General features: G+C 40.1%; 1 long non-coding RNA gene across 1 annotated transcript in view; it reads right to left on the reverse strand.

Annotated features, from left to right (window-relative positions):
* The window catches only part of LOC148163914 (uncharacterized), a 114,634-nt gene that overhangs the window by 23,584 nt on the left and 70,435 nt on the right, over positions 1–20,615 (reverse strand). Inside the window, exon 2 of the long non-coding RNA XR_015768520.1 lies at positions 5,426–5,527. This is a non-coding gene — a long non-coding RNA (uncharacterized LOC148163914). The remainder of the gene's footprint in view (positions 1–5,425; positions 5,528–20,615) is intronic.

The following is a 20,615-nucleotide window of genomic DNA, read 5'->3' on the forward strand; positions in this document are numbered from 1 at the left end:
TCACTGCACCTGTCCCCCTCCTTCCACCCCAAGTTACTCCATATGCTCATAAGCTCCCTTTACATCTCTTTATGCTACAGGGACACCCACCCCCTCAGCAGTGCCCTCAGCCCCAGATTCCCCTCCCCTCACCCACATTCACACTCTGACCTGAAGCAGAAGCTCTAGGGAGTGGACTTCACTAGAACTGATTCAACAGCAGGGGTAAGAATCCACCCTCAGTGTGCCCAGTGTGGGGAGCAGTGGGAATGGGGGTGGAGGGGAAAATTAGCTGCCCTCACCTCAAAATGAGATAAGAGGCTGCGTTTTCTTAGAAATACCCTCCGTATTCTGGTCACCTTATGGGGGCTTCTGATAAGTGATTCAGTAGGTGCTCTTTCCGCCGCCCACTTCTGTGGTCACACACACCACACAGAGATGAGCAATCCTTTCCAAGCACGGCCTCCACTCCCTGGCCTCGTACCTGGGCCCTGCCTGTGTAGCTCTGGCCCATGAGTTACCTGTATTTTGCCGGTTTCTGACATAGAACTTTCAGGTTCCGAGTACCTGGCTCATGTCCTCACCCTTCCCCTCCTGCCCCATAGTTTCCTGGAAGCCCCTAAAAGGACGTGCATCACAAATGCTCACAAACAAGTCCTTTGCTAATCCACAGAGCTCCGACCGTCCTCTTTCCTGGGGTTGTCTTCCTCTTCCCCACGCAGCCCGACGCAGCCTGCAAAACTACAGTGCCGTCCGTAAGCATCACCTCCTCTAACACCCCAGGAATGAATGCAGGCCATTGAGACCAAAGGACGCTGGGTTTTCCTTGAAGTTCTAAAAACACCCAACCTGACCAAGTCACACGCCTCGGTGGTGCCAAAACCTCTTGCCTCTTTCCTCGGTTCTAGTCTTAGGTCTTGACATCCCAGCAGCACAGCAATTTTGCTTGTGCCTCAGTGTCTCTCCGAGAGATTTAGGGAAAAGAATGCTTTCACTTGGCGCTCTGGAGCCCTCTCTTCCACAGGCCGAGCTGGGGCGGGCACCCTGTGCTGTCTCCCTGTCCTCCCTCTCCCTGCATTACCCCTTCTCCTTTGATCCGAGACTGATGGGTCACCTGAAGCACTCGATAAAAAGGATGGCTTTCGTCCCTCTTCTGGTTTCTGGAGAAGTCGAACACCTTGTTGGCCGGGCCCAGGTGTATGACCCTGTTTGGCTTCTAGCCTCCAGTGGATGGAAGTCGAATCTCACTCCCTCACACACTCAGCTGCCTGAGTAGGAGAGCCTCCCTCCTCTCAACTGTCCCTCATCCCAATATGGCATCTTGAGAGGCTCTCTCTAGCCTCGATGCTTCCAGTCTTCCATTCAGCAATTAAAGGAGCATTCATCAAGCACCATCATTTTTACAAACCCCCCAGTTTGAGTATAATCAAGAAACATTCAGTCATGAGGGCAAAATTGTAGGGATACGGATATTTATAGCAGGTATGTTAATAAAACAGTGGGGAAAATGCAAATAATTTAACTGTTCCGAAATAAATAATTGGTTGAATAAATAATGGTGTATCCCCACAATGGAAAATTGGGCAAGAGTTACAATTATTGGTGTAAAAAGGTGATTCTCAAACTGTCAAAGAGGAGCCCACATCAGGATTAGCCAGGGGCTTGTTAAAAATACAGATTTCTGGGCACAGGTCCAGATTATGGAATCAGAATCTCCGGGAATAGGACTTGGAATCTTTATTTTAACAGGCTATTCCAGTGATACTTAATGCATGTAATATTTAAAAACTTACATCCATGGAAGTCTAGTGAACCATGAAAGAAAATGGTCATGATACATTGTTAGATGAAAATTATAGGTTATAGAAAAGATTTACAATATAGCCCCATTTTTTTAAAAACAAATAGTGTAGACAGATAGATAGATAAAACTGCAAAGATACTTGATGAAATATTAACAGGACTGAGTGGTAAATTTATATACGATTTTTATTTTACTCTTTTTACGTGTTTGCTTGTTGTGAGCAATTTCTACATTACTAAAATAAGCACCTTTTTCATGAGTATTTAGCAAATGATAAAAGTCGCTTTGTTTTTACAGAATAATATAGGAGTTAGATGGTGTAAGACTTTTTTTAACTTTTACTTTCACCTTGGATTTAAGAGAGCCAGTTTGAGGCAGCTCACAAAATTTTGTGCCACGTGACAAAATTTTTAAATGAAGAATTAGAAATAAAGGGGAAATGCAAGTATTAATGTAAAATGAAACCATAATTAAGGTCAGTTTCCAAGACTACATCGCCATAAACTTCAGTATTGTTTCTAAAGTTGAGCTCCGCGTTTGGCTCTTGCTGATAACAGAAGAGCCATGGTAACTGAGCATCAAGGGCAGCCAAGGAGGGGGAGGAGGGGAGGATCACAGCAAAGTCTTAACTTGGATGACTGTGTGGATTATAGTGCCCTTGACCAAGACAAAAGATTCACGAGAGCCCTGATCAGTTTTCTGTATATCTCCCCATTGGAAAAAAGTATAAGGAAACAAGTCCTGAAGAGACAGCTCCCCCTGCTACAGTTGCCGGGCACCCAGCCCACTGACTGCCCCACACACCAAGCTCTCAGCCTGAGATTCAAACCCCAGTTTCAATAAAAAGTCAGGGACATTATAAAAAGTGAACAGAGGAGGGGAATAAACATGTCTCCAGAAAGGATATACAAACGGCAAACAAGCACCTGAAAAGACATTCTGCATCCTTAGTCATGAGGGAAACTCAAATCAAAACCACAATGAAATACTACTTCACAACCACTAGGATGGTTACCATTTTTTAAAAGGTGGTGGGGGAAGTGTTGGCAAGGATATAGAGAGATCAGAACTCTGTACGTTGCTATAGGAATGCAAAGGATAAGGTGTGAATGTCAAATGGCGTGGCCCCCTGCAGGAAACCGTTTTGCAGTTGCTCAACAAGTCATATAGAACTACCCTCTGACCCAGCAATCCTGGTGCTAGGTATATGTCAGGAAATAGAAAACAAGAATTCAAACAAATACTGGTACATGAATATTCATGGCAGCACTACACACAATAGCCAAAAAGTGGAAACAACCCAAATGTCCGTCAACTAATGAATGGACAAACAAAATGTGGCCGATCCATATAGTGCAACATTATTCAGCCACAAAAAGACACTGATGCTACAACATGGGTAAACCCTGAAAACGTTCTGCTGACACAGATTGCAGGATTCCATTTACGTTCAACATACGGAATAGAGATGAAACAGAGACTAGTGTTTTCCAGGGCCTGGGGAAAGGGGAGATGGAGAGTGACTGCTTAATGTGTGTATTTTGTTTTGGGGGTGATGGAAATGTCTTGGAACTAGGTAGAAGTGATGGTGACGCAACACTGTGAATGTACTAAGTGCCATTAAATAGTATACTTTAAAATAGTTCATGGTTACTGTTAAGTGAATTTTGCCCCAATTAAAAAAAAAAAAACAAACAAAAACAAGGAATTTCAGGGTCATTTTGGAGTAGTTTGTGAAAGTTAAATCTGAGAATACTGGGGTTTTCAAAAAGATTCTGGAGAGGAAGTAGAAATAATTAGTCCAGTTTTGGACCCCTGAGTTTGATGTGCCCACAGGGCATCCAGGGGAAGGTTCTAGAAATCAGTTAGGATTACCAGTCTCAAGCTGGGGAGAGAAGTCTGGGCAGGAGCTCTAGATTTAAGGGTCATCAGGCTGGAGGTAGAAGTTGAATCTATACACGTGGGTTCTCCTTGGGGCCCCTTGAATGAATGGTGTGGAATATAGGCCCCCATGAAGAAATTCCATCATTACCCCTGGATGATTCTTCTTTGAAATGTTTCCTCCTCAGTGTGGGCTTTCTATTCATTCATTGCTTTTAATGAAGGTGGAGGGTCATATGTAAAGTTTCACCATGCAGAAAAGCCTTGGCTCTGATGGGGGTGGATTTCTCTGACATGCCAAAATAATTTTTAAAATGTGACGTCTGTTTAACACATTACCAGAACAAGCGACCACAGGCCCCTCCTTCTCAGCTTCCTTTGTGGTGGGCTTATGGAGAACCCACTGATGGGTCGCAAGAAGAGACGTGTTACTGTGACTGGCAAAGCAAGGTCATACTTTTTTCCAGATCTTTTCTCGTGTTTGAATTGGAACAAATTTCAGAGCACAGATAAATTTTAAGGGGCATTTAAAAAAGAAAATATGGTGGGTGGGTGGGGGATGGGTGAAATAGGCGATGGGATTAAGGAGTGCACTTGTTGGGGCGCCTGGGTTGTTTAGTCAGTTAAGCGTCTGCCTTCGGCTCAGCTCATGATCCCAGGGTCCTATGATCAGCCCAGGTCAGGCTCCCTGCTTAGCAGAGAGCCTGCTTCTCCCTCTCCCTCTGCCTCTCTCCCCCGCAACCCCCGCTCATGTGCTCTCTCTATCTCAAATAAATAAATAAAATCTTAAAAAAAAAAAAAGGAGTGCACTTGTGATGAGCACAGGGTAACACATGGCACTATTGAATCACTACACCTGAAAGTAATATAACACTGTATCTTAACTAATTGGAATCAAAATAAAAACTTAAATAAATTTTAAAAAGAACCAGTAAAAAAATGCAAAAGCACACAAAAAGAAAAAGAAAATATGATGAACTCGATAACTGTTTAATCTAGATAAAGGGTATATGGAGATTTATTGTACCATTTTCTCCACAATTATATCTTGAAAACATAACGATTTCAAACAGAATATTTACCATTACAGTGATTTAGATTTCACACAGTTTATTAAGCCTAAGATTTGTTCCAGGCACCAAGCTAGGAAATTTCACACAAGACTAGAGCCCACATGATGGACTACTTTGGTGACATCTCCTATTCCAAATGAATGCCCTCAGCCTTAGGTTACAACAAATAATGTTATGGAGAAGGAAGGTGATTAACAATGATCCCTTGGGTCAATAAGAGGTGAAGATGCAATTTGACTCGGATAAGAAGATTTGAAATTTGAACACATTCCCTACCTGATAAACCTAACTTCTCTGTATCTCCCAGAATAACGTTTTGGGAGATTCAATCACATAGCTTCATTTTCTCAGAGAGGAGTTGATTCCCACCCCCCAACCCCCAGAGGTAGCACTTCCTAGAGCTGGCTGTTCTGCTGGTCTATTCTCTACTGTGTGTTCCCACGGTAGCCTCATCTGTTGGATGCTGGTTCTGAGGCAGGTCCTGCTGACAGCACGATGCACATGGACTTCCTTACGTTGCCTCTGAAGTGGTGTGAGAAAGCCACTTAACTGTGGTCTGTGGTAGCCACAGGCCTGAGCACACCAGTCCTCCTCAAGCCAGGCACAAGCTCTAGACTGAGAAGAAAATCCAAGAAGGGAGAAAGAAGGCTCACAGTTTTTCCGTCTAGTCTTAGATGGAAGAACATACCTCTTGGACACAGATAACGAAGTCATTATTCTGAAAATCCTCTGTTGGGTCAAAGCTCTGATACCATATCATCATGGGGTATCAGTGTCACTCCTGTGTCCCCTATAAGAAACATGAGGCCAAGAAAAGCTAAATGTCAAGATTTGATGTTATGTCATATTAAGCCTCCAACTCTAATTTCTGCTTAGAATTTCAATTTTGATTTTATTTTTATTTCAATCTTAGTGTTACGGAAGGAAAACTTTAATGAGTTTCTCTTTTATTGAAATGTAAGCGATATATATTAGTTTCATTTGTATAACATAATTATTCACTATATGTATATACTATGAAATGATCACCACGATAAGTCTAGTCAACACCCATCACCTCACGTAGTTACAAATTTTCTCCTTGTGATGAAAACTTGTAAGATCTACTCTTCTAGCATCTTTCAAATACATAATACAGTACTATTAACTACAGCCACCATACTACATATTACATCCCCAGGACCTACTTAAAACTAGAGGTTTGCATTTTTTGACCACATTTACCCATCTCACTTCCCACCCCCAACCCTGCCTCTGGCAAACACCAATCTGTTCTCAATATCTATGAGTTCAGGGTTTTGGTGGGGTTTGGTGTTGGGGGTTGGGGGGAATTCCCCTTATAAGTGAGATCATATGGTATTTGTCTTTCTCTGACTTATTTCATTTAGAATAATGATCTCAAAGTCCATCAATGTTGTCACAAGTTGCAAGATTTCCTTCTTTTTTAATGTCTGAATAACAATCCATTATATATATATATACATATATATATATATACACACACACACATATATATACCACATTTTCTTTATCCATTAATCCATCAGTGGACTCTTAAGTTGCTTTATGTCTTGGCTACTGTAGATAATGCAACAGTTAACATGGGTGTACATATATCTTTTCAAGTTAGTGTTTTCATTTCCTTCAGATAAATACCCAGAAGTAGAATTGCTGGGTCATATGGTAGTTCTATTTTTAATTTTTTTGAGAAACCTCCATATTGTTTTCCAAAGTGGCTGCACCAATTTACAGTCCTACCTACAAGGCGCCAGATTTCCTTTTCTCCATATTCTTGCCAACACTTGTTATTTCTTGTCTCTAACAATGGCTATTCTAACAGGTGTGAGGTGATATCTCACTGTGGTTTTGATTGGCCTTTCCCTGGTGACTAGTGATGTTAAGCACCTTTTCATTGAAGATAAATAGCTGCCCCTCCAAAAAAAAGGATTAAGAGGGAAATAAGAGTTATCCAAACATTTCTGAAGGGCTGCCATATGGATGGGGTCATTATAGGATTGGTATCTGTAAAATAGCTCAACTCCAGTTTTTGACTCACAATTAAGTTATGAAGGTCACCAGCATCTTCCCACGTAGGACTGCATCACTAAATTGTTCTTTGGCTGGTACTATAAAATTGTCTGGGAAAAGTACCTACCATGTGTCAAGCTCTGGGCATGGTGTTTTACATACCTTATCTCATTTAATCATTTTAGCAGTCCTGTGTGCTGACATTTTTAACATATACAGAAACAGTTCAAAGAGTTTAAATAACTTGACTTAAGTCACAAAGTTAGTAAATGGGCAAACCAGTAATCAAACTTGGGTCAATCTAACACCAAAACGTATCTCTTGTCCAAACAACTTGTTTCAGGGGATAGATTGCTATGGAATTCAGGAATTCATGTCTTTTTAACTTTGTTTATGGTTTCTTTTGGTGTACAGATTTTTTTTTCACTTAAGCAAATATATTTGTTTTTTGTTTTTTTAAAGATTTTATTTATTTATTTATTTGAGAGAGAGAGAGAGAAACAGCATGAGAGGGGAGAGGGTCAGAGGGAGAAGCAGGCTCCCTGCTGAGCTGGGAGCCCGATATGGGACTCGATCCCAGGACTCCGGGATCATGACCCGAGCAGAAGGCAGTCGCTTAACCAACTCAGCCACCCAGGTGCCCCAGCAAATATATTCTTATGGTCTTCGCTTTCTGTGTCTTGTTAAGGAAATTTGTCTACCCTAAGGTTATAAATGCATTCTGTGTTTTCTTCTAGACTTACAAAAATCTATTTCTTAAATTCAGATCTCTAATTATCTTTAATTTCTACTTTAATTTTAATTTTTTCTAATTTTCTTTAATTTGATGATGGTATGAATTAGTGATGTAATTTAATTTTTCCCCACATAAATAACCAATTGTCCAGCACCATTGATGAGAGCCCATCTTTTCTCTGTTAATTTTTCATGCCTCTGTCATCTATTGAGTCTAAATGTGAGGATGTCTCTTTCTGAACTTTCTACTCTCTTCCATTGATCTTCTCTTCTTTTAATTTCTGTTTAAATACTGCATTGTATTAATAACTATAGCCTTGTAACAAGTATATTAATATTTGCTTCGGTAAGCCCCCATCTCATTCTTCTCCAATTTTTTTGTGTGGTTATTTGAAGCTTTTTAATTTTATATTTAAATTTTAAAGACAACTTATGTTACTTGAAAAACTCTATTGAGCTTTTGATGAGAACAATATTGCATCTGAGAGTTAATTTTGGGAGAAGTGACACATTTAGGAATATTGAGTCTTCTCATCCAAGGACATAGTATGTTTCACCATTTTTTTTTTAATAACTTTCTCCATAAAAGCCTCACCCACCTACTATTTATTCCTGGATAACTTAGAGGCTTTGTTCCTATTGTGAATAAGTTTCTTTTTAAAATTTATGTAGTCTAATTTTTTGTCCTAAGTTTCTAGAACCCAAGTGATTTTTTATATTTATCTTGTACCCAGCAACACGGCTGAACTCTATTAGTTTGTAGATCCTATGAGATTGTTTGATTTTTTTTCTCTAATAAGTACTGCATTGATTTAAGCATGCTTAGTCACTCAAAATTATCAATACAAATGTACGAAGTTTAAAAACTCCGGAATTTGAAATATATCGCCCCTCTTATTTTCTATAAATTGATGTAAGTTTGATTTGAGCTGGCGTCGCACGCAGGTCACGTCCTAGTCCATGGTCTGAAACACGTCCGTGGCCTGGGGGCTAGGGAGCGCCCTCTCTGGTCACGTGCCATCAGTGCAGTCGGTTTGCAGCAGCCACACCTGTTCCTCTGGAAGGCGGAACGGGAGGGTGAATCTAACCCAGTGCTTCATCGGAGCATCGGCAGCTATTTCCCGGGCGGAAAATGCACACTGGAAACAAGCCATTGTGCTGGAGAGAAAAGGAGAGAGCCGACCCGTAAAAGAGAAGTGCCTAGGGAGGGGAGAGAAGTCTTCACTCACACCATCTTATAGGCGTAAGACATACGGGATACTCCCTCTCCAGGGATGAAAGGAGGGGACAAAGAATAAAGAGAAGACCCCCTTTTAAAACCTCTCCTAGAAGGGGCGCTTGGGTGGCTCAGTCCGTTAACCGTCCGCCTTCGGCTGAGGTCACGATCCCAGAGTCCCAGGATCCAGGCCTGCATGGGGCTCCCTGCTCAGCCGGGAGTCTGCTTCTCCCTCTGCCCCTCCCCCTGCTCCCTGTTGGTGCTCTCTCTTGCACGTGCGCGCGCGCTCTCTCTCAAATAAATAAATAAAATCTAAAACCTCTCCTCGAAATCCTGCTCAATGACTTCCATGGGCTGAGTTGCATCCCCCCCTAAACTCCTGTGTGCAAAAGAATCTGGGAAGGTGGGTATATTTAATGGGGTGCCATCATCACCCTGAGCAAAACGAGGGTTCTTTAGCGAGGAAGAAGAGGAGATGCTACCGGACAAGCAACTGGCAATGTCAGCCTCCATTTTAAGAAGGAGGACACTAGGCCTTGGAGCCTTCTCCACAAACGTGAGCCAGAGAATGTTGGGGGCTGTTTGAAGAGATCTTAATAAAATTCACTGGCTAAGTGTGGACTCTGTAGTGATACTGTGTACCTCAGACTTGCAATCTGTATATAATGGGACACTGCCAGAGCTTGGAGCTCTAAAAGACATTTATTTTGATGGTGTTGCTTTATCACCAGGGAGGAGACTCGTGCAACTAGACCCGAGCTTGTGCACAGGAAGAAATCTGCCCACCCCACCCCACCAAGTCCTCGGGTGGTGGCAGCTGAAGAGTTAGTGGGAAAAGCCACAAGCCTGTCATTTTACTTCTCCACCTTAACATGCTAAACATTTGTGGTCTTATAGGATCTCCCAGCCAGTGACAGGGAGCCTGCTCTGGGACCACCAGGAGGTTTTTTTATTTGGTTAAGGGTGTGGGGCAGAGATCTCTTTGAACTACTTGCCTGGGCAGAGTTGTCTGAGCTTGGACAGCAGCGGGAGGATTCTCTGAGAATCTCAGGATGTAGGTTCAAGCAGCGGCAGATTTTCATGACCCACCACCTCAGCAGTTTCTCCTTTATTCCTTCACCTGCTGCTTCTCCTTCCTAGGCTGGCCTGGCCACCTGCGGGGGTCTAGGTGAAATATAAGCCTTCCTTTCTTTCGGAGATTTTCTCTCCCAATTTAACTCAGAAAGTTGTTCAAGCATACTCCTAACACCACAAAATCACTTAAGACTACTCCCCCTCGTCACCACTCCTGGGAGGTACAAGATAAAAATTCTGAGACTTCTCTGTTGCTTGAGATGACAAAGCCAAATCTCAGAACACATGAGAAACGGTCCCTGCGGGAAGAGTTTTTATATAATACAGATGGAGGTGGAGTGTCCAGGTCTGGGCAGTTCTTTCAGTCAAAAAGAATGTATGAAGTACTTTCTCTGCATGTGGCATTGTACAAGGCACGGAAAATCAGTGCAAAGAAGAGGGACTTAATGAGAGAAGAGACTGAGCTAGTGATCCAAGACCCTGTCAACTAAGCATTAAAGCTTAGGCCTTCTCCTCCAGTTGGAAGGGCCCAAGGGAAGGGTCAGTTTTCTCCCTCACAAGAGTAGAACTCAGACACACAAGGACTTAGAAATCTGAATAGATCTAGAAAGAAAGAAGAAAGGAGAAAGGAAAGAAAGAAAGAAAGAAAGAAAGAAAGAAAGAAAGAAAGAAAGAAAGAAAGAAAGAAAGGGAAAGAAAAAGAAAGAAAAGAAAGAAAGAAAGAAAGAAAGAAGAAAAAGAAAGAAAGAGGAAAGAAGGAAGGAAGGAAGAAAGAAAGAAAGAAAGAAAGAAGAAAGAAAAAGAGAAAGAAAGAAAGAAGAAAGAAAGAAAGAGGGAGAGAAAGAGAGAAAGAGAAAGAAGGAAAAAGGAAGGGGAAGGGGAAAGAGAAGGAAAGGAAAGGAAAGGAAAGGAATCTGAGTACGGAGAGATCTGTCTACACTGTAGACATCAGCTGATTCATATACTTATCATGACAATGTATTGCTCTAACTCAGCCAGCACATTGTGGTAAGTTTCAGAAAGAAGTAAACAATCTTGAGAAAGGAAGGAGAACAGCTGCCAAGATCATCCAGAGGAGCTGGGCTTTCCAGAAAGGCTGCCCAGGGCAGGGGTCGCTCTGCATACCAGGCGCTTGCCCTCAGAGTTGGAAGGGGAGTGAGCACTCAGTGGCCCAGCCTCTCCCTTGTATACTACACAAGGAGTATATCAAAAGTTCTTGATATACTTTTCTTCCCCTGGTGTCTCCATTGTCAGAAGCAAATAATGGAAGAAAATCAAGAGCTTTGGTTCCCAGCCAATGCGGTGGCCCAGGTTTAGAAACCATAGGGGAAGTTGGGACTCATCTGAGTTAAACTGGGAGCAGTCTGAGTTGTTGAAACCATGCAAGAGACAGAAGTGAGCTGGCTGTTCTTCATTTTGTGTTTTTAAACTTTTTAAAGATGGTTGATCCTATACCAGCCTCTGCAACCTTATAATTATTCAACATTTTTTAAAAATTAATTGTATTTTTTAAGATTTTTATTTATTTGTTTGAGAGAGAGAGAGAGAGAGCACAAGTGGGGCAGAGGGAGAGGGAGAAGCAGACTCCCTGTTGAGCAGGGAGCCCAACACGGGGCTCGATCCCAGGACTCTGGGATCATGACCTGAGCCAAGGCAGATGCTTAACCAACTGAGCCACCCAGGTGCCCCTAAAAACTAGTTGTATTTTTGGGGAGCCTGGGTGGCACAGTCAGTTAAGCGTCCAACTCAGGTCATGATCTCAGGCTCATGGGATCGAGCCCTGCATCCCGATGGAGAGCTCAAGATCAAGCCCTGCATCAGGCTACACACTCAGCAGGGAGTCTGCTTGGGATTCTCTCTCCCTCTCCCTCTGCCCCTCCTGCTTCTGCTCTCTCTCTCTCTCTAAAATAAATAAGTAAATCTTTAAAAAAAATTTAATTGTATTTTTTTAAGAAATTTACCTGGTGCAAAATCTGGTTCCGAAAGCATGAAAAGTAAAAATACTCCTCTCATCTCTGACTGCTAGTCATCCTGTTTCCCTTCCTGAAAGAAACATTCAGTGATATATTTCTGAGATTTACCCATGTTGATACATGTAAATATAGTCCATTCATATTAATGGATGCACAATAACACAATTTATTTATGCATTCCTAGGAAATTTAGGTTGTTTCCAATTTTTCTTTAAAAAAAGTTCTCAGTGAACACTCTTTACCGTGCATCTATGTTCACATGTGCAAGAATTTCTCCAGGGTATATCCTTAAAGTGGATATACCTTGGGTATGTGGCTGGGTCGTAGAATATATGTGCCTTCACTTGTCTTTAGTATTGCCCAATTGTTTCACAAAGTTATCGTTCCAGTTAATACAACAATACCTGGTATTGTAAAGCTTACTAATTTTTGTCATTCTACTTGGTGTGAAATAGGAAACCATGATGGTTTTTATTACCACTTCCCTGATTACTGTTGAGGCTCATTATCTTTCAAATATTTACTAGCCATCTCAGTTAGCTCTTCTATGAATTGTCTGTCATATCCTTTGCACATTTACATTCAAGTTGTTTTCCTTAAGAATTTTAAAAATTCCTTTGTATGTTCTAGATGCCTTTTTTCAACAGATAATTTTAATATCCTCTCCCAGTCCAGAGTTGTTTTCTATACTATCATGATAACTTTGGTTAAAACAGAAGATTTAAGGGGCACCTGGGTGGCACAGTCGTTGGGTGTCTGCCTTCAGCTCGGGTCGTGATCCCGGGGTCCTGGGATCCGGCCCTGCATCGGGCTCCCTGCTCCTCGGGAAGCCTGCTTCTCCCTCTCCCACTCCCCCTGCTTGTGTTCCTTCTCTCGCTGTGTCTCTCTTTGTCAAATAAATAAATAAAATCTTTAAAAAGAAAAAATAATTTAAAAAATAGAAGATTTAAGTTTTCAAAGACTCTAATTTATTAATTTCTGCCTATTTGAATTCCATGTATTTTCTGGAAAACACTAATTTTTGGCAAAATTCTTCATCATTTCTCATAATGTTCGGATACTCCAGAACCTCCGGGTATGTGATCACCCCCAGATAATTACTTAAACATATCAGAGAACACTTTCCATCTTCAACTTCCTGTTTGCAGGACCGGCAAATATTACCTCCTCAGGAAAGTCTTTCCTGACCCTTATAAAAGGTCAGCTTAACCTGTCATAGTCTCTTAATTTTTTTTCCTTCAGAGTACTTGCACCATTCATAATCACACACATGTATGTTTATTTGGCTAATGTATGTTTCACTCCTCAAAGTTAGAAACTAACTTGGTATTGCTCACCATCTGATTCCCCATGCTTTGTACAATGCCACATGCAGAGAAAGTACTTAATAAATTCTTTTTGACTGAAAGAATTGCCCAGACCTGGACACTCCACTTCCATCTGTATTATATAAAAACCCTTCCCACAGGAACTATTTCTCACATGTTCTGAGATTTGGCTTCCCCATGTCAGCTCAAGTAATGGAAAGTCTCAGAATTTGCAGGAGGCAGCATCTTTATCTTTGATCTAAAGCCCACAGTGAACTGTTTATGAGGTTCCCACTGTGGCTACAATGACTGTAAAGACTCAACGGCTCTTGCAACACCATAAACCCTAAAAGAGTGATCTGTGGTGACAGCAGTTAATTGCAATTTTGTGGTTATTGACTAATCAAAATGAGCTCTCAGGCTTATCTCAGCTCCCAGGCATTTTGCACTTTTTCTATGACACATTTTCAAGGGATTATTTTATTTTTATTAAGTCTGGGGCAATGAGAGGGGTATCAAGTTTACACTACAGTGATTAGGCAATGTTGGAATGTCTGCCTTCCATCTGGATGCCGTAGCACAGGGTTATCACATACAGACCCCACCCATAATGCTCCCATTGTCTGCCTGTCACAGGTTTCCTGAGTATATCATATGTACCCTCCTCTCCTCATCCTGGTTAGATTTGGGGTTGGAAGCAAGAAGAAAGATGAAAACACTGATGTGGAGTATCAGTATGTGGTGTACAGCCATTTTATATAATGAAGGAAAATGGAGGGTGGAAATCACATAGGAAAGAGGGAGTCCAGTGGAATTCCTAAAGATGAAATCTCATTCTTCAATGACACAAAGAAATAGAAAGACATTCCATACTCATGGATTGGAAGAACAAATATCATTAAAATATCAACACTACCCAAAGCAATCTACACATTTAATGTAATCCTTATCAGAATAACAATAGCATTTTTCACAGAGCTACAACAAACAACTCTAAAATTTGTATGGAAGCACAAAATACCCCAAATAGCCAAAGCAATCTTGAAAAAAAAAAAACAAAGCTGGAGACATCACAATTCCAGACTTCAAGTTATATTACAAAGCTGTCGTAATCAAAACAGTATGGTACTGGCACAAAAATAGACACATAGATCAATAGAACAGAATAGAAAAACCCAGAAATAAATGCACAGGTATATGATCAATTAAACTTTGACAAAGCAGGGAGGAATACCCAATGCGAAAAGACTATCTCTTCAACAAATGGTGTTGGGAAAAACTGACAGCAACATGCAAAAGAATGAAACTGGACCACTTTCTTACACCATACACAAAAATAAATTTAAAATGGTTTAAAGACCTAAATGTGAGATCTGAAACCACAAAAATCCTGAAAGAGAACACAGGCAGTTAACTTCTTTGACACTGGCTGTAGGAACTTCTTTCTACATATGTCTCCTGGGGCAAGGGAAACAAAAGCAAAAATAAACATCAAAATAAAAAGCTTCTGCACAGCGAAGGAAACAATCAACAAAACTAAAAGACAAACTACTGATTGTGAAAAGGTATTTGTAAATGGCATATCTGATAAAAGATTAGTATCCAAAATATATAAAGAACTTATAAAACTCAAAGCCAAAAAAACAAATAATCCAATTAAAAATGGGCAGAGGACATGAATAGACATTTTCTCAAAGAAGACATACAGATGGCAAACAGACACATGAAAAGATGCTCCACATCACTTGGCATCAGGGAAATACAAATCAAAACTACAATGAGATACCACCTCACACATGTCAGAATGACTAAAATTAACAACACAAGAAACAACAGGTGTTGGTGAGGATGTAAAGAAAAGGGAACCCTCTTGCACTGTTGGTGGGAATGTCAGCTGGTGCAGCCACTCTGGAAAACAGTATGGAGGTTCCTCAAAAAGTTAAAAATAGAACTACCCTATGATTCAGCAATCACACTACTAGGTATTTATTCAAAGAATACAGAAATATTATTTAAAAGGGCTACATGTGCCTCAATGTTTATAGTAGTATTACCTACAATAGCCAAACTATGGAAACAGCCCAAGTGTCCATCAACTGATGTATGGATAAAGAAGATGTGGTATATATACACAATGGACTATCACTCAGCCATAAAAGGGAATAATGAAATCTTGCCATTTGCAAGGACATGGATGGAACTAGGCTGTATTAAGCTAAGTGAAATAAGTTAGAGAAAGACAAATACTACATGATTTCACTCATATGTAGAATTTAAGAAACAAAACAAACAAGCAAAAGGGGAAAAAAGAGAGGCAAACTAAAAAACAGATTCTTAACTATATAGAACAAACTTGATTACCAGAGGGGAGGTGGGGGATGGGTGAAATAGGTTAAGGGGATTACAGAGCGCCCTTGCAGTGATGAGCACCGGGTGATGTATGGAAGTGTTGAATCACTATATTGTACACCTGAAACTAACATTACACATTAACATTAACTAACTGGAATTTTAATAAAAACTTAATTTTTTTAAATTCATTCTTCAATAAAAAGGCAAGACTGAAGTTCCACAATTGGTCTCCACTTTTCGAATGTCACGTTCCTAGAAAGGAAACTTCATAGTAGGAGGTAGAGGCATGCAGGAAGGGGGTTACATGTCACCCCACATGAAAGTGACCCCAAAAAGTTAGAGGACCAGATCAAATGTCAGAAATGAAATAACCTATAGAAAGAGAAAGTAAAAGATGAAGTCTTTCTCTCATGGGTTAAGAAAAATGCAAAAATGCAATTCAAAACAACTAATCAGTTCTAAAAAATCCTTCAGGCCTGATTTCCTGGAAATCCCAAGAAGCTCCTAGGAAAGGCATTCTCTTTCCCATCACGGATTCTTCAGCGATCTTTTGAACATCTACTAAGTAATTTATGAACTATCAGTTTTTTTCTCATTACTCTTTTCCTTATTACTTCACATTCATCCCCTGCCTTAAAGTCCACAGCTTTGTATTTTGCATCATTTCTTATCATTCCCATCATTCCTGACAGCATTAAATAAATATCTACATGTGCATTGTCCTCATTGTGCACATTCAGTTATTCTTTGGCTGTTTTTTGTCATCCTCTGGTTGGATAATCACATAGCTGTAAAACAGGAAGAATGTAGTATCAGAAGAGTAAGGGAAAATACAACCAATTTTGAGGCCATCAGGGTTTTTTGGTGACTTTGTAGGACTGAGCTCCAGCTCTTTCTCGATTACCAAAGTACTTACCAATATAGACATCTCATTTTCCCAATGAGATCTTTTGCCTTCAGAAGGTACAGAATAAACTTCCTTCCTTCAGTGGGGCTGAGACCCTCGGGATGCTCTTCATAAGGATACAACACTTTACCAATAGAAAGTATTTAGGTGACATTCCTGATCCCCCAGAAACTCTTGTGAAAGGGGTAAGTAAAGACCTTCCATCCTAAACCTTGGTTATAAAGGGGGGAGAAATATCCAAAGACTGCCATAAGGAGGACAGACTTTAATGGAAGGATATCCCAGGAGGTTATCTTGTTTGTAATTTATGAGAAGACTCCCTTTGAGCTTCAACTTCCAACCTGAAATACAAGGAAGAAATGACAAAAATTGGGCTTTTCCACTCTGTCCTATCCTGACTCCCATAGGAAACAGAGCCTGAAGCAAGGATTATGGTGGTAATGATTTATTTGGTAGGTGCAAGCCCAGGTAAATCAGAGTGAGGAAAAAGAATGCAGTCAAGGAAAGATGCAATGCCATGTGATCTGTGATATTACCACAGCCGGCCATACTTCCCAAGTTGCCAAGGCAAGTGGCTCAGCAAGGTCAGTCACTCAGTGTCAGGAGCTTCTCTAGAACAATTGCAAGGAGTGTCTCAGAGAGTCTGGCCCTGGACAGTAGGGACTAAGGCATGAACTTTTCCTGGAGACAGGCACAGGAAGGAGTTATTGTTGCTGTTTTTTTTTTTTATTTTATTTATTTATTTGACAGAGAGAGACACAGCGAGAGAGGGAACACAAGCAGGGGGAGTGGGAGAGGGAGAGGCAGGCTTCCCGCGGAGCAGGGAGCCCGATGCAGGACTCGATCCCAGGACCCTGGGATCATGATCTGAGCCGAAGGCAGACGGTTAACGACCAAGCCACCCAGTCGCCCCTGCACAAAGAATAATATCCCAGAATATCAGTTCTACCTTCTCAGTTATTCTTCAAAAATAAAGAGATTCCTTGAGCCCAAACTACTACCCCCATGTTGTCCCCATATATTTTTTATTCTGGTTGTCCAAAACATGGAGAAGAAGCCAAGCTTTTTCTCTGTCCAACCCCATGATGGACCGTCACAACAACCTTGTTCACTGGCACTTACCACACCTGGACCTTCTGCCTAGTAGTGATTTACAGGGGCACCCTGCCTGGCAGGAGTGGAGCTTGGCCTCTGTGCCCTGATGATCTCCCCTGAACAAGAGAACCCCAGGGCCCCAAACACGGGAGCATACATCAGCGTCAGAGCACCAGGTCCAGAACACTGGGATGAAAGGCTAGAAACAGCGTCCATAGGGCTGGAAACCCTCCTCCTCTCTGGGCCAGCCCTGCTTTCTCTCTCAGATCTACTCTCACATTCTCCCCCTTCAGTCTCTATAGACTTCCCCGAAAGATCCCACTTGGGATCTTTTCCAGATTCAGGCCAGGATCACACGCTCCATGTGCAACGCAGCCTAGAGAGAAGGGTTTTCCCGTGTTCTTGTGGGAAAGACAGAAGCATCAATTTTCTTGCTAGATGAGGAGTTGGTTAAATGGTTTCTGAGGGTTTGGCACATACTGTTTATTAGACTAAGGAAGTTTCTTCCCATTTGGGTCTGCTAAAAGGATATCTTTGTTATCATGAGTGGATGTTGAATTTTATTAACTGCTTTTCTGTTTATTAAGGTGATGATATGATTTTTCTCTTAGATCTGTTTGTGTGGCAAATTATGTCAATTGATCTTCATAAGGTTGAGTGAGATCTGCATTCTCAGTGTAAACCTAACTTATCTGTGGCATATTAACCTTTTTATATATTGTTGGACTAATTTCAAGAGTTGATACTTTGTGCAGAATTTTTGTGTCTATGAATCACGCATGAGATTGACCTGTAAATTTCCTTGTTCTGTTATTTGTATCAAGGCTATGTCAGCCTTATAAAGTGAGATGGGTAATATTCCTTCTTCATCTCCTTCCTGGAAGACTTTGTAGATGAAAAGTTTTCCTTCCTCAAATTTTAGTAAAAATTAATAGTAAAGCCATCTAGGCCAGTTCTCTATGTGGAAAATTGCTGATGCAATTTCTTCGCTAGTTCCAGGATCACCTAAGTTTGCAATTTCTTCTTGAATAAGGGTGAGGCAGTGATATTTCTATTTTGTCTGAAATTTAAAAATTGTTAGCATCAAGTTGTTCTATAATATTCTTAGCTTATCTTTTAATGGCCTGCAGCATTTGTAGAAATCCTCCCTTTTTAGTTCATAATATTAAATATTTGTTTCTTCTCTCTTTATCCTTGACTAGTTTCTCCAGAGGCTTGTCAATTTTATTAGCCTTTTCAAATAATTCGTCTGTGCTTTATTAAACCTCTCTATTGTATGTTTGCCCGTTATTTTATTAACTTCTGCTACCTCTTACTACTTCTTCCTACTTCATTGAATTTATTCACTTATTAATTTCTAACATCTTGAGATATATAATTTCAGTTTTGTGTAATATGTGAGGTTTAAGACTATATATTTTCCTCCACTTGCTTTAGCCGCATTCCATTTGTAATAAGAACTGGTACTGGTACTATTCAATTCAAAACATTTTCTGTTTCTTTTTAAATTTCATTTTGACTTGTGGGTTATTTCAAAGTATGTTTCTTTTTTTCTAATATTGTAATGATTTTTCTAGTTACCATCTTATTGATTTCTAGCTTGATAGTAAATAGTCCAAAGATTTATGGTTTTGGAATTTCTCAAGATATTCTTTGTGGCCAGTATAGGATTAAATTTGGCAAGTCTATTCTACATACTTCTAAAAATATATATTCTGCACTGGGTGGGTACACAGCTCTGAATGTGTCTATTATGTCCAATTTGGTCATTGTTTTGTTTCAATCATCCTTACTGGTTTTTTTTTTTTTTTATCTACTTACTGTACAATTCCTGAGACTATTTATTCTCCTTGGAGTTCTTTCAATTTTTGTTTTATATATTTTCTAGTCATAGAATGAGGTGCATTAAAATTTTAAATCATTTTGTCTTTCTGATGAATTTAGCATTTTCATTGATGAACTTTTTGATGAAAAGGCCCTACTTATTTTTACAGATGCTTTTGACTTAAAGTCCGTTTTGTCGGGTACAAATACACCTATAATGGTTTCCTATGGTTACTCTAAATGATGTATCCATTTCCTTTCTTTTCCTTTCAACTTTTAAAACCTGTTTCTTGCACAGAATATATATTTATGTTTCATTTTTATAGCCGATCTGATATTCTTTGACTTGACTGGAGCGTTCCATACGTTTACATTTAATATAGTTACTGATATATTGCTTTTAAATATACTCTTACTGATGCTTTTTATTTGTCCCCAATTATTCTATGTTTTTTTCCCTCTTCTTTCTTACATTTTCTAGGATGGATTATTTTTTACCTTTCCTTTTTTCCCTTCTGCTGGTTTGAAAGATAGACATTGTTTATATTATTTTAGTGGTTACATAAAAGTACAGCATGTTTCCTTAACTTATCAAAGACTAAACTTAATCAGGTTGACCCTCCTCCCTGAAAACAAAAGAAATGCAGGACCTTTAATCTCATTTACCTCCTCCCAACATTTTTGCATTTTCATTCTACCCTATTTCTTTTTTTTTTTTAAGATTTTATTTATTTATTTGACAGAGAGAGAGAGTATGTGTGTGTACAAGCAGGGGGGAGCAGGAGACAGAGGGAGAGGGAGAACAGGCTCCCCGTGAGCAGGGAGCCTGATGTGGGACTTGATCCCAGGATACTGAGATCATGACCTGAGCCCAAGGCAGACACTTAACGAACTGAGCCATCCAGGTGCCCCATTCTACCCTATTTTTTCAGCACTATTAGAAATTGTGATTGTCATTTTACATAGACAATGTTCATTTTCCTTTAATAGTTTCTAGTAACTAGATTAGTTTTGGGTTTTTCTGTATTGTACTCCAATAATTTCTTTTGCTATTTCTTCCAGCTAGTAATTCTCTTTCTGTGGTCTTCAGTCTGCAATCAAAACCCACCACTGAATTTTTAATTTTATTGCTTTTTTTTATTTTTGGAAGTCTTGTTTAGTTCCTTATCAAATTTGTTATGAAATTTCATATTTTCCTGTTCCCTACAGTTATTTTTAAGTTTGTATTATGATATGTGCCAGATAACACCAACATCTCAAGTGCTCACTGACCTGCTCCTACTAAGTGTTATTTCTGCTGACTCATTCACAGTGTCATGTTTTCTTGTGTTTTTTTGGCATTTTGATTATGTGCAGCTTGTTACTTT

The sequence above is a fragment of the Eumetopias jubatus genome, unplaced genomic scaffold (assembly GCF_037043125.1).
Source record: "Eumetopias jubatus isolate StellerSeaLion01/CBP00866 unplaced genomic scaffold, mEumJub1_p1.0 scaffold_7, whole genome shotgun sequence".
Taxonomy (NCBI): Eukaryota; Metazoa; Chordata; class Mammalia; order Carnivora; family Otariidae; genus Eumetopias; species Eumetopias jubatus.